Source organism: Melitaea cinxia, chromosome 17, assembly GCF_905220565.1.
Source record: "Melitaea cinxia chromosome 17, ilMelCinx1.1, whole genome shotgun sequence".
Taxonomy (NCBI): domain Eukaryota; kingdom Metazoa; phylum Arthropoda; class Insecta; order Lepidoptera; family Nymphalidae; genus Melitaea; species Melitaea cinxia.
In genome coordinates this window covers 1,040,807-1,057,239 of record NC_059410.1, presented here as the reverse complement: position 1 = coordinate 1,057,239, position 16,433 = coordinate 1,040,807, and positions in this window count along the sequence as shown.

Below are 16,433 nucleotides of genomic sequence, written 5' to 3'. Positions count from 1 at the left end.
AATAACAAGAAACTGGTATGTAATAGCTTTCACGTTTCACGGTGTAGAAATTATTAATTGAACTGGCTTTATTGTTAAGTTAACAATCAAATGTTTGTTTATTTATGCATCCTTTTTTATACCACTGGGTCGGCAAACACGGTTATGGCCTATCTGACGGTAAGCGATTACCGTAGCCTAGAAACGCCAGCAACACCAGAAGAATCGAAATCGCATTGCTGACCCTTAACGCAATTCCCCCAGGAGCTCTGGTCATCTTACTCACCACAGGAACACAGCACTGCTTGAAAGCAGTATTATTTAGCTGTGATCTTCTGTAAGGTTAAGGTACCCCAGTCAGGCTGTTCTATGTTTTGATCAGGACTTTTTCTGCTGTCCTACCTTAGTTAATTGTTGTAATTTGAACATAACACATAATTCCTATGTAAATTAGATTCAGATTTTGAGCAGGATATTTCCTGCTGTTACCTGGCCTATCTCAGTAGATGTTATTATGGCGTAGGTATTTGTGCTGTATATACACCACAAATACATTATAATCAAAGCTTAAAAGTGTAGTACGATGGGCGTTTGTATGGCTATATAGCCATTTCTTCCAGACAACCAAAAACAATATGAGTTTTGACAGTTTTTCGAATTAATCTATACATCTATACTCTATACAAATAAATAAAATTGGAATGTCTGTTTGTAATATTAAAATAACCGCTTTTTACTAAATGCATATTGATTTATACACAGTTCATATACCAAAATAACGTTTTTTACAATGTCTGTCTGTTTGTTCCGTAAAATCTCTGAAACGGCTGAACCGATTTTGACGGGACTTTTACTGCCAGATAGCTAAAGTAGTACGAAGTAACATAGGCTACTTTTATTTTAAAAATGTATTTATTTCATAGCTCTGCGAACTGAACAATAAGTTTTTTACTAAATTCTAGGCGGACAAAGTCGCGGGCACAACTAGTTTTTTAATAAGATACGGAATACACATTAGAAGACTTACAACACACCATTCCAAGCCTCATTACAGTAACGTTTATAGGGTTAAGCCTTATCAAAGAAGCGTATATTTATCGTGTGTTATTAAAGGTCATTTCTGCGGATCTGTTCCCGTAAAAGAGGATAATGTTTATAAGCTGGTATTAACAAACTGCTACGCGAAAATGATATTTATGACATTACTTAAAAACGTGTGGCCTATACGTGTTAAGTATTTTCTGCGGCGGATTTCCTGCTTTGAAAATATCTTCAAAATATAATTGCTTGTTTATTTAGATTCCTAAAACTCACAGTCTCGACTCATTATGAAATTGAAATCATACGAAACATAATTAGAGCTTAGTTGAACCGGTAAATTACACCTTTACCTACCTAAGACTGCATATTCAGGAATTCAAGTTTCTAGTGCTTTCGAACTCTTAAAAAAACCAGCCAAGTACGAGTCGGACTCGCGCACCGAGGGTTCCGTACAAACAAAATTATTAAAAATATTTTTATCATATTATGTCACTAAAAATTTATGCTTTTCGCAATTTTTCCTTTATTGGTGATATAAGATGTTACTTCGTACCAAATTTCGAGATTCTAATTTCACGGGAAGTACCCTGTACGTTTTGATTTACTTGCGAGTATCGCAAATTTGCAGCATAAACGGCTGTATCTTTTGATTGCGTTGACTTAGAAGTTTGACTTTTAACCAAGGGACAGTAGACCTGAGCTTTTGATATGAATTTCAGCTTGATTCATATATGCGTTCCTGAGAAAAATGATCTTGACAGATAGACGGACAACAACGTGATCCTGTAAGGCTTCCCTTTTTTTCCTTTCGAAGTACGGAACGCTAAAAACTGTATTTATTTGTAAATTTAATTTTCGGACACTTTCTCGGTTAGGCCTCAAAACACAATCCACCAATAATCAATAGACCAGCATTACCTTTTAGGCTACCTGAATGATTGATGAATGTTTTCCTAGCGGTAAGCAATTGATTGGATATGATACATACATATATTTTATATGTATTGACAGCATGAGGGGCCGTTATAATAATTAATTATTGATACCGACACTGCACAAGATAGCTGGGTCGGTACTAAATAATAATAAATAATAAATAAATAAATATCATATAACATACACACACGGTCGTCTGTTCCTATGGTAAGCAACATAATGCTTGTGTTACAGGTAACAGCCGACTGTTATAACTATTTTTTTTTTTTTGATAAATATACATAGAAATAATACATGTATAAATATATAAATACAAATATTATATTACACCCAGACTCAGGCCGGAATCGAACCCACAACCCGCGGCACAGAAAGCAGGACCACTACAAACTGCGCCAATGGGCTATTCAAATAATGTAAATGATGCATTTATACAAATAAATAAAATTGCAGTGTCTGTTTGTAATATTAAAATAACCACTTTTTACTAAATGCACATAATCTATACACGGTAAATATACCTAAATAACATTGTTTTACAATTTTTGTCTGTCTGTCTGTTTGTTCCGGCTAATCTCTGAAACGGCTGGACCGATTTTGACGAGACTTTCACTGACAGATAGCTGATGTAATAAGGAGTAACTTAGGCTACTTTTATTGTAAAAATTTATTTATTTTATAGATCTCTGAACTGAAAAATAACATTTTTATTAAATTCCACGCGAATAAAGTTGCGGGAACAGCTAGTGCACAATAAAATCAAATAATTAAGAGATGCTTCAGGCAACTCCCCATAAAATAAATATTTATGATGGTATGTGGAGCCATCGTAAGTGCTAAATAACATTAAATTGTATTAAATACGGTGATGGTGTTCGTCCTATACAATAAATATACACAAATTATGTGTGATGGATCTCTCTTGAGGAAGGTTCAACGACGTATAGTCGGAGCTTAACTACTGTAAGTGGCGGGAGTGGGTTCACTTTTCCTCATTTTTATCTTTTACTAAATATTTAAATATGTACATACATATGGGCAAGATCTGCTTCTGCAGCAACAGCAATATTCAACAGCTTATACGAGATCGGGATTAAATAATATTATTATAAACATTTCTCATCATTATTTCAGCCTAATACAGTCCACTGTTGGACTTAGGCCTCCACAAGTTCGCGCCAAAAATGGCGTGAATTCATGTGTGTTGCCCATAGTCACCACGCTGGACAGGCGGGTTGGTGACCGCAGGGCTGGCTTTGTCGCACTGAAGACGCTGCTGCCCGTCTTCGGCCTGTGTATTTCAAAGCCAGCAGTTAGATGGTTATCCCGCCACCGGTCGGCTTTTCAGTTCCAAAGTGGTAGTGGAACCGTGTTATCCCTTAATCGCCTCTTACGACACCCACGGGAAGAGAGGGGGTGGCTTTGATGCCGAATCCACACAGCATATATTATACAGCATATAATAAATATTTCTAATACGAGTAAATACAAATTATTTTAGTAACTTATTAATTATCTATGATCACTGACGCTCTAATAGAACATGGCTATCGCGAAAACAACGTTAAACGGGTCCTAGCTAACTAGACGATATCACAAGCCAAAAAAAATAATATTTATATGTTACTTTTTAACCGACTTCCAAAACAGGAGGCGGTTCTCAATTCGACTGTTTTTTTAACCGACTTCCAAAAAAGGAGGAGGTTCTCAATTCGACTGTTTTTTTTTTTTTTTTTTTTTTTTTTTTTTTCATGTATGTTACATCAGAACTTTTGACCGGGTGGACCGATTTCGACAAATTTTGTTTTAATCGAAAAGTGGTGTGTGCCAATTGGTCCCATTTAAATTTATTTGAGATCTAACAACTACTTTTCGAGTTATATCTAATAATGCGTTTTTACTTGACGCTTTTTTCGTCGACCTACGTTGTATTATACCGCATAACTTTCTACTGGATGTACCGATTTTGATAATTCTTTTTGTGTTACAAAGGGGATATCCCTAGTTTGGTACTGTGATAAGGAAACCAGGATTTGATGATGGGATCCCAGAGAAATCGAGGGAAACTCTCGAAAATCCGTAATAACTTTTTACTGCGTGTACCGATTTTGATAATTTTTAATTTAATCGAAAGCTGATGTTTATCATGTGGTCACATATAAATTTTATCGAGATCTGATAACTACTTTTGAGTAATCTTTGATAACGCGTAGTTGCTTGACTATTTTTTCGTCGATCTACGTTATATTACTTGTCGATGTAATTGAAGTCGGTTTTTTTTTCGTTTGCGAGCAAACACAATTATTTTATGTATGTTACATCAGAACTTTTGACCGTATGGACCGATTTCGACATTTTTTTTTAATCGAAAGGTGGTGTGTGTCAATTGGTCCCATTTAAATTTATTTTAGATCTAACAACTACTTTTCGAGTTATATCTAATAATGCCTTTTTACTTGACGCTTTTTTCGTCGACCTACGTTGTATTATACCGCATAACTTTCTACTGAATGTACTGATTTTGATAATTCTTTTTTCGTTAGAAAGGAGATATCCCTAGTTTAGTACCATGATAAGGAAACCAGGATCTGATGATTAAATCCCAGAGAAATCGAGGGAAACTCTTGAAAATCCGCAATAACTTTTTACTGGGTGTACCGATTTTGATAATTCTTTTTTTGTTAGAAAGAAGATATCCCTAGTTTAGTACTATGATAAGGAAACCAGGATCTAATGATGGGATCCCAGAGAAATCGAGGGAAACTCTTGAAAATCCGCAATAACTTTTTACTGGGTGTACCGATTTTAATAATTTTTCATTTAATCGACAGCTGATGTTTGTCATGTAGTCACATATAAATTTTATTGAGATCTGATAACTACTTTTTGAGTAATCTTTGATAACGCGTAGTTACTTGACTTATTTTTTCGTCGATCTACGTTGTATTACTCGTCGATGTAATTGAAGTCGGCTTTTTTTCGTTTGCGAGCAAACACAATTATACATATATTCTCTCTCATAGTATGAGTAGAGATTAACCGCATGTATTGTTAGTAATCTATTATATATTACAACCAAACTACAAAACTTTGAACTGAAGAAATTACAAAGGAATGATGTGTATACGTCTCCATAAAGAGTATTTTGTATGGAAAAAAAACCGTCAACGTCGGACCACGTCCTAGTTTTACAATGCAGTCACAGGACTGTCGATATGTACTCATCATCATTACAGCCTATACAGTCCACTGCTGGACATAGGCCTCCACAAGTTTACGCCAAAAATAACGTGAACTCATGTGTTTTGCCCATAGTCACCACGCTGGGTAGGCGGGTTGTTGACCGCAGTACTGGCTTAATCGCACCGAAGACGCTGCTGCCCGTCTTCGGCCTGTGTATTTCAAAGCCAGCAGTTGGATGGTTATCCCGCCATCGGTCGGCTTCTTAAGTTCCAAGATCGTTGTGGAACCTTGTTATCCCTTAGTCGCCTCTTACGACACCCACGGGAAGAGAGGGGGTGGCTAAATTCTTTAGTGCCGTAGCCACACAGCACCGATATGTACTAATAAAGAAAAATCGCCTGTGGTATTATTATAATGCATGCATGATTAACAAAAGAAATGGGCATTTTGAGCCCGTGGATCAAAATTATAAAAAAAAAACTACAAAACTACTTTCACCTGACAATTTTTCCCTCCCAAGAAATTAATCCTCAAAACTAACATACCAATCACACCTCAACCCTTCCGCAGGAGACATTATATCATCCCCAGCATCCTCGGCTATCGGTCAAACAGTTTCAAGTCGTGCACATAAATACATACCGGTTGTCTATCACGGGTTATTTGAACCAAATGGCCCGCGACTTATTGGATCGCTGCAAGTTTAGGAGCAGACATTTTGATTGCTTTGTACCTACCATGTATTAAGTATTTTGGTGTATTGGTTAAAGTTTTCGATTCAAACAAAGTACTTTTATTTAATTTTATCGAATTATAAATTTAATCTTTTTTTTATTTAACTAGTTCGGCAAACAAGCGTACGGCTCACCTGATGGTAAGCGATTACCGTAGCTTATAGACGTCTGCAACACCAGAAGCATCGCAAGCGCGTTGTCGATTCTATCCCCAATTCCCCCCAGAAGCTCTGATCACCTTACTCACTAACATTAACACAACACTGCTTGAAAGCAGTATTATTTAGCCGTGACCTTCGGTAAGATTGAGTAAGGCTGATACATATTTTACGTGGCGAATGCTAGCGCGACCCCATCTCGCCCCACCCAGGCGGACGACTGCTCAAACGTGGTGGTTTTTAGTCAGTAGGAGTCTGACATAACCCTCTGGCGCCCCCGCGCTGCAGGTATCCATGATGGATTTTCCCCGCGTAAAAAAAGGCTGATACATATTTTGAGCAGAAATTTTTCTGCTGTGTCCTACCTTAGTTAATTGTTGTAATTTGAACATACACATAATTCCTGTGTAAATTAATAATTAATCTTTAATATCATCATCAAAGTAATAATTAATTTTTTAATTATTACTTTGTTAAAATTAAAAGATTAATTAAAAATGAAAATTGTTACTGATATTATCAAGCTAAAAAGTTTGTTTGCTTGTTTGTTTAAACGCGCTAATCTCAAGAAATACTGCTTCTAATTGAAAAATTATTTTTTTGTTTTAAAGTCCATTTCACGAGGAATACCTTTTTTTTAACCGCGGGTCATAGCTAGTAAAAATATAGAGTTAAATTAAAAAATTTAAGTTTTTTAATAATGAACAATTTCTTGCTAATTATTATAATCTGTATCATTATATTACACGTTTTGACTACCATCCTCTGAGCCAATAAGAAGTCAATTTCAACATATAAGAGTATCCAGAATCCCTAATCTTAGTTTGGTCTCAAACCTCAAATCATATTCAGTTTCGATTAAATTAATTCAATCAATCAAAATCAAAATCAAACAGCTGTATTCAAATAGCATAAGAGCACTTACGAATCGTCATTTTACAAATTAAAACTTTAAAAATCAATTATTATATTTGTAGAAGTAAAGCTATCCGATTCGGAATGTAGATTCTGCAGAGAAGAATCGGCAAGGAACTCCGCAGTTACTCTTTTGAAAAATAATATATAAACTGTGTTTTAGTACAAAATTAGTAACATATATGTTGCATAAAATACAATAACTTTAATGTGTATGTGTATATGCGATAAAAGTACATGAGAGACAAATTTATAACACTTTAGCTACAACTAAATTATTTCTTTTTTTAACCGACTTCAAAAAAAGGAGGAGGTTACTCAATTCGACCGTATCTATATATATATTTTTTTTATGTATGTTCGGGGATAACTTCTTCGTTTATGAACCGATTTTGATAATTATTTTTTTGTTGGAAAGGAGATATCCATAGTTTGGTACCATGATAAGGAAACCAGGATCTGATGATGGGATCCCAGAGAAATCGAGGGAAATTTTCAAAAATCGTAAGGGTGACTAGTAAATTTAATCAGGTTTTCATTAAGTACTATAAAGCACTACTTTTTAATAAAGGTCTGGAGTCGATCTGATGATGGAGAAGAAAGATAGTAGAGGGAACTCCTCAACAATTTATAGCAATTACCTGGTTTTTGAACTTAATTCGTTTCTATTGATGAGAACTTTGCACCTGTATGAGTTATAAGTGCCATTACAGTCTGATGATGGAGACAAAAGATAGTCGAGGGAACTCTTTAACGATTTATAGCAATTACCTGCTGTTTGAACTTAATTCGTTTCTATTGATGAGAACTTTGCATATGTATGAGTTATAAGTGCCATTTCAGTCTGATGATGGAGACGAAAGATAGTCGAGGGAACTCTTCAACGACTTATAGCAATTACCTGCTGTTTGAACTTAATTCGTTTCTATTGATGAGAACTTTGCACCTATATGAGTTACAAGTGCCATTACAGTCTGATGATGGAGACGAAAGATAGTCGAGGGAACTTTTCAACGATTTATAGCAATTACCTGCTGTGTGATCATCTGTGTCGCAGGACCAGGTTTGATGATGGAGCCCATAAACACTCGAGGGAATTTCTCAACAATTTACAGCAGTTACCTTTTGCTGTTTGACGACCGCTTTGATATAATGGTGCATGTGCCGTGTCGGCGGCGCCTAAACACCGACGGTCGCGGGTTCTATTCCCGCTCGGAGTGAATATTTATGTTTATACAAATATTTATTTTCGGTCTAGTTGTTAATCCTTGTGGTTCTCCCAACCTAGCCTCAGAGAACACGTTAGGCTGTCATTCCCGGTTGTTATTACGTAAACCTGATAGCGAACTTTACTCATAGTATGTCAACGCGTTAGCGCAGCGGTCACAGCACCGGCTGTTGCGCTGGCGTTAGTGGGTTCAATCTCCGCGCATGACAGATATTTGAATTGGCCATATAGATGTTTGTCATTGTCTGAGTGTTTGTGCTTGTGTATTGTGTATGTTTCCGGTCCCCCGACACAAGAGAAAAAACATCCTTGTTAGGTCTACCCATCACTAAAAATTGTAAAATAAAATAATTTTTAACAAAAAAAAACCGACTTCAAACAGGAAACTAAAAAGTGAAAAATAAATTTACTTAGTACAAAGTAATTCGTATTTTGATTTAGTTAATCAGAAATGATTAAATAAATATTTTATAATTTTGAAGTTGGTGCCAAGTAAATACAATACAAATACAACCTGGCTACAATAACAAATACAAACAACATACACACAACAAACAAGTACAATAAATATTATTAGATATGTCAAAACAAAAACAGAATAATAACAGTATTCAACCTAATAGTCAATGAAACAAATTATGAAAGAAAACTGAGTACAACTTACGAGTAGATACTAGAGTAGTTATTGTTTTACTTGGCACCGACTTCAAAATTATAAAATATTTATTTAATCATTTCTGATTAACTAAATCAAAATACGAATTACTTTGTACTAAGTAAATTTATTTTTCACTTTTTAGTTTCCTGTTTGAAGTCGGTTTTTTTTTTTTGTTAAAAATTATTTTATTTAAAAATCATCCATACCGTAATTAAATGAGTAACACAATTGACCCAAAATCAAAACAGTCCAACCAACACACAAATTTCGAACAAATTTGCTGAAAGTACATTAACACACTGACCCACGCGATATATGGCATAAACATACAATAAAGAACACATGCCATAAAGTTCAACGACAGTTATCACATCCTGTGACCAGAAATTATATTTTTTATAGGCAAACAAAAATGGCGAAGCGTCCCCAAGCAATAACTACCTTGTAAATCCTGCGCCCCGGGTATTATATATGAGGTCGGGGAACGCAGAGTTAGGAATTTCTTTGCCATCCTTTCAACGACTTGATTAAATCACTAATACCTATTTATTTGCGATGCCATTAATATTATTTTGGATGTATTTACCGTTATTATTATTATTATTGCAGTTAATTTCGGTATTATATTATCTAATATGGGCAAAACACATAAGTTCGCGCTATTTTCGGCGTGAACTCGTGGAGGCCTGTGTCCAACAGTGGACTGTATTAGGCTGAAATGATGAAATGATAATAATTAATATGGGCAAAACACATAAATTCGCGCTATTTTCGGCATGAACTCGTGGAGGCCTGTGTCCAACAGTGGACTGTATTAGGCTGAAATGATGAAATGATAATAATTATCTAATATTTTGTTATTTTATTAAAGGAAGTATATTATAAGTATATATTTTTCTATTGTTTTCGATCCCTTCTTTAACTTTTTTATTTACATAATAAATTCATACATATTTACAATTATCGAAGCGTATTTAAGTTATAAAAATAAATGTAAGGCTAAATGATTTTGTTTTTTTTTTAATTTACTAAAAAAAATATCAAACCGCCATAGAAATGTACAACTATTTCCATTTTGATTTCACGACTAATGTGTATAAATTCCTTGTATGGAAACTTATCTTAAGAATACCTATTTCTAGGATAAAACTAAACCTAGCTAAGCATCGCAGCATCTAGAATAAAACGAAACGTCTCCCCACTCACATATTATATAAATAAGATTTTAGCATTTCATCCACTTAGCCGCAGAACCAGGTAACCATTACAAACGCTTTTATGTTCACTGTCTCGCCGGCATCCGACTTGAATTCATCTGTAAATATCTAGTGAATGATTTGTATAAATAATTTAGGTTACTCCAAGCGTCCTGGGAGCCAATCAAATTACTTCACTTGTTAGTTGATTGCACGTCCCTGCAATCTACGAATAGGATTGGAGAATCTGGAGATTAGACTTCAGTATGAGCGAAGTTCGACCAGTTTAGGAACTGTATTACCCAGTCAATTTTATTAAGGTTCTCGAACAGAGATCCACGAAATGCGTTGGATACAACGTTACGCTTTAAACGAAATATTGAAAATGGTAACTGGAAAATTTAATTGCAACTTTAATCTGATATTCAAATTTAGAACTCAAAATAAGAATTATTTATATTCAAATTTAGAACATACTTTATTAAAACTGGCTGTGTTACACACTTCTCAATCGTCATTTTACAATCCATCAATTTACAGTTTAGTCGTTTACACCTTAAGAATCGATTTCCATATAAGGCTCCCGGGATGGAAAAAAATATGAGAAGTGAAATCTACTGAACAAATGACCTCGTTACGTTTTATTTATTTACCATTTAATATGGTATTAATCTTTTACTCATAGTAGGAAATATATCCGCCAACCCGCAGTAGAGTAGCGTGGTGGATTAAGCTCTGATCCTTCTCCTAGATGAGGAAAGAGGCTTATGCCCAGCAGTCGGATATTACAGGCTGAACCATCCAAAATCAAACATTGCGTAGACTTTAAAAACAATTTATAAATAACAAATATTTACATATTATCATTACATAAATATAACATCACTTCCTACATTTTATCATTTTAACTCTTCGGAAAATAATGCATTGATTTATTTCGATGGGATGTAAGGACGGTTGCGTTCGCCGTTTCACAAATTCGCCGATTAATGTGGATTTATTGTAAATGTAAATACACATAAAGAGAACGCTCGCTGGAATAAATTCCGCTTAAAGTGACGTGCCGGGAAATCATTAGCTACTCTTTTTGGATTCGGTTAAATTGGAACTGTAATTGTTAAAGAGCTAATATTTAAACAGAATTAAGTGAATTTTATCGTCTACCACAGAATTTTATTGTAGAGAGTAATATTGGGAATTATTACAGTAAATCTAACAACAAGTTACTTAAATTTTTATTTATTTTTTATTTCATTAAATATTCTTGATTTAGAGACGGTAGTGTTTAATATATGTATATTGACGTGAACGTCGACGGATCGATTCCCACGCGTAATAAATACTTTAAAATTAAACCTTATTCTAAATTTACTACAAGCGTCCCACATCCAAAGGTTATCTGGAAGATATTGGTCTTCTAGTGATAAGGCCGTCTCTTTATATTGTATATTGATTGTTACTATTTTTATTTGTTCTTATAATGTTATATGTTAACGTTCTTAAAAATTGACAACGCTTGGGCGGAACGGTCACAGCACTGGTTTGTGTTAGTTGAACTGGCGGTTGCGGGTTCGATCTCCGCACATAGCAAATATTTGTATTAGCCATACAGATGTTTGCCGTGGTCTGGGCGTTTGTGCTGACCCCCGATACAGGAGATAGGTCTACTGGGGGCAGTTGAGTGTGAAGCGTTTATTATAATGCTTTAAGAAAATGATTAATAAACAACACCGCTCTTCCTACGATATTCTGCACAACGCGAATGTAAATAATAACACCTTCTATATAAATGATTATTATTTTAAGATTTCTGATAATTTGACTCTTGTGTCAACAACATCAGCTAAATGTTGAAAAATTGGCTGATCACGCTTTCTGTCTCAGATTTGTAGATTCCAAACCTGAGTTTGGGGTTAATATACCCATATTTGTCAACCACCACTCTGGTGTAGTGTTGCGAGTGGTCTAAAACACCGACGGTTTGCCGGTTCAAATCCCGCTCGTGATGTATTTTTGTATTTGTACAAATATTCCTTTCCGGTTTGGATGTCTGTCCTTGTGGGTCTCCTCATCGTGCCTCAGAGAGCACGCTAAGCCGTCGGTCCCGGTTATTATAATAAATACCTGATAGCGATCGTTACTCATAGTGTAGGAACATATCCGCCAACCCGCAGTCGAGCAGCGTAGTTCATTAAGCTCCCATCTTTCTCCTACGCTGAGAAAGAAGCTTATTCCCAGTAGTGGAATGATACAGGCTGAATGCATATCGATATTTATTTATAATGTCCATATATAAGAAAAAAATTTAATATCAGATTGCTATTACCAAAAATAGAGGCATAAAGAGGCCTACTTATGAACTGATGTGAACATTAAACATACTTTGAGGAAAAGAATTGGAGCGTAATCCACCACGCTGCTTCACTGCGGATTGGTGGATATATTCCCGTGTTATATTAATTTTATAATGACTGTGAAAACTTAAAACTTATACTATACAGACGTGTCCAGACATGAGATGCCGTATCCAACGTTGCGTGGCTTGAGGGCAATGTGAACACCTTTGTTCGACGTCCATGTTGCCTCTTAATTAATTTAAACTCGTTTTTGTGTACACACGAAATTGTTTCTAGTAAAAAATCCTATTACCTACCAACCTTTTAAAATTAAACTTTTTAATTTTCATATTTTCCAGTTATTACCATTGATAAAATTTACTTTTTAATTTATCGTAAATTAGTATCCTTTTAATTTTTTAAGATACATTTTCAATGACCGGAGTTCGGACTAGTGGAACTATTTTCTGTTAACTTTTTTTTTTATATACAATGTAACTAGGTCGACAAACAAGCGTACGACTCACCTGATGATAAGCGATTACCGTATCTTATAGACGTCCGCAACACCAGAAGCATTGCAAACGCGTTGCTGACCCTATCCCCAATTCCCCCTAAGAATATTCACCCCAGGACTTGTAAAAATGAATGCTGAAAATTAAATAACTATTTAATAATAAATATTAAAATTATTTTACACTTAAAATGTTAAAAACATCTTCAAATATACATGGAACCGAAGCCTTAATGAATTGGTGTGAATCGGTTTATAATGTTGTAGTCAATAGCAGAGTAGTCGCGAAAGCTACTCTCAATATTTAAATATAGAGAAAAACGTATTTTCATATTATTAATTTATGGTTATGCGCACGTTTAGTTCGACAAAACTGCTCATTGGATGGAAATTATTTTATATTTATTTTAGTATTTCCGAAATAAAATCGCGAAAGGCTTGACTGAAAAATTATTTATTTTATTTTTATTTATTTTATACTTTATTGTACACCACAAATATATTACTACCAAAGCATAAAGATAGTTACAGATAGTGAAGTACAATGGGCGACTTATGGCTAATTAGCCATTTCTTCCAGACAACCTATAATTACCTCTAATTACCTCAAAATTTAAAATAATATTTTTACTAAAAATTCACCTACGAGTTTAAAGATTAAATTTAATACCTGCTGACAGTATCGCTTCAAACTGTAATATTCCGCTGCTGGGCATAGGCCCCCATATAAGGCCAATATAGGAGAAGGATCAGAGGCTACTTACTAATCTACTAATCCACCACGCTGCTCCAATGCCGACCAATACTACTAAACCTTATAGAAAATGCAAACGTTGGGTTGTCTGTTATTTTTCTGGCATAACTACCGGGTGGCAGGTGTAAACATGTATATTAAAGTATATATTGATACTAGTTACTTTCACCCACATGTTTAATAAATAAATCTTACATCAAAATGTGCGCTGTTTCATTGCGAATCCGACGTCATAATGTTATTTGAAAATCTGCTGGTTTAAATGGCGGTTGGTGAATATATTATAGCGTGGCCAGGAATTTTCCAGAAAACCTTTCACGAGTTATCTTTAACATCCTTAAGTAGATATTAAATATTTTTTATTCAGTAAGCAGATGGGCCGCGTTGGCGCAACGGTTACAGCCATGGATTGTACTTGTTGCGCTGGCGGTTGCGGGTTCGATCCCCACACATTACAAACATTTGTATTGGCCATACAGGTGTTTGCCGTGATCTGGGTGTTTGTGCAGTCCTTGTGGGTCTCCAGGTCCCGGTTGTTATCATATAAACCTGATAACGGTCGTTACTCATAGTAGGGAATATATCCGCCAACCCGCATTGGAGCAACATGGTGGATTAAGCTCTGATCCTTCTTCTACATGGGGAAAGAGGCCTATGACCAGTAGTGGGATATTACAGGCTGAAGCGTAAGCAGATGGGCGAAGACCATAACTAGTTCGAATCTTAGATTAATACCAAATGTGGTTGATACTTAATTTCTGACGTAAAATTTAAAACTTCGTGTTATTATTCTCAACTCCTGATTAATATGAATAAACAAACAAGATCCAGACCAAATTCAGAAGAAATTTACGATTTCTTTAGATTACTTGATAATTAATTAACTATAACAACCTAACTTTAAGTACAATTCTTAATAATTGAATGAAATCATGGTTTCTTTAAGTTCTTGTTAATTGTCATATAGCGCTGACATACATTTCATCTATACTTATATTATAAAGCTGAAGTTTGTTTGTTTGTTTAAACGTGTTAATATATAACGTATAATGGATCTTCTGGTACAAATTGAAAAAATATGTTTGGGTTGGGTAGGCTGTTTACTGAAGAAGGCTATAGGCTATATAGCATCAAGCTACGGCTAATAGGAGCTGAGCATTAATAAGAAATGTAACAAAAAAGGGAAAAAATATTCTTTTATAGAGCTTCCGTTACGTGCGCTCGTATACGGTTAAGGCGACTCAAATGATATGTTTGACGGAATTCATTGTCATTAAACGTTTTAAAAACGTCCCCGACAGTATTTGTCTATCTATGAAGGTTAACTCATTATAACCTTTTTTATGAAATACTAGCTGACCCGGCGAACTTCGTATCGCCTAACACAAACTTTATCGAATGGTATTAAAGTTCAAATTGACTTTTAAGAATTATCACAAATCTTTTGTATGGGAGTATAGAAAAGTGTTGTTTTTAGACTTTTTCAGGAAATTTAAATTTTTTTTTTTGAATTTTTCTCTCCGTAAAAACCATCCTCGTACTTCAAGGAATATTTTAAAAAAAGAATTAGCGAAATCGGTCCAACCGTTCTCGAGTTTTGCGCTTAGCAACACATTCAGCGACTCATTTTTATATTGTAGATAACGCGGTCAAAGCCGCGGGATACAGCTGGTTAATAATATAAATTTAAAAAAATTATTACTTCTAAAGAATTAATCTAATTTTTTGAATTCAGTTGAAGTTAAATATCACAGTCCAATACTAAAATATTAACCGAAACTGGCCAGACATTCTTCGAAGCCATTAACGTTAGTATTGTGAATAACTCTTCGAAATCCAGACCAAATCTAGACCGATAGCGTTCTTAGAAAACATTGGAGTCTATAACGGACGACCCACGACCCACATTTGTGATAAACGGACGGTTGTTTTATTTATTGGAACTAGTGGTCCAAATTCGACCCAGTAGTTAAAATTCAACCACAATGAATTTGAATTATAAGTTTGAACATTAAACAAAAGAGTACACCTGATAGCGATCGTTACTCATAGTAGGCAATATATCCGCCAACCCGCATAGGAGCAGCGTGGTGGATTAAGCTCTGATCCTTCTCCTACATGGGGAAAGAGGCCTATGCCCAGTAGTGGGATATTACAGGCTGAAGCGATGTGTGTAGATCAAAGGCTATAATGTTTAATAGTACTTTATGTCGCGTCGTTATTATCGCCTACGACTTATGTCGTAGTTATTCCTCATACCGTATCAAACAAACTTTATAACTTAGTACAAACATATGAAACCACTAACCAGTTAATTGCCTCTGTTTTCTACAAGACCTCTTAATAAATCTCTAAAACCACGGCACGCCAAAGCACAAAGTATAACTAATAAGAACCAGGAAAAAGAATTAAAACAAAAACGTTACAATGAGATTTATTACGGCCTTTAATTCCTTAGGTAAATGTAAATAGAAAAATTAATTCTTAATGTATGGCAACGCTGCGGCCAGTTCTCCGGGGTCGCTATAAATTACGCCACACTGAATTAACTTGCACGCCAGCGGACCTTCGCTAAAGGATGAATTTAGTCTCGCCCTGTTAGGACACTCACAGACTGCGCGTGATAGAAGAGGCTTGTAATACAATATGATAAAGTATGCTTCATCTCACAACCAAAAAAGGACATTTCACATCAAAAACTATGAAAAAATTATCATCATCATCATCATCATTTCAACCTATTGCAGTCCACTGCTGGACATAGGCCTCCACAATGAGAAAATATCCTTCTCAAAATCTCT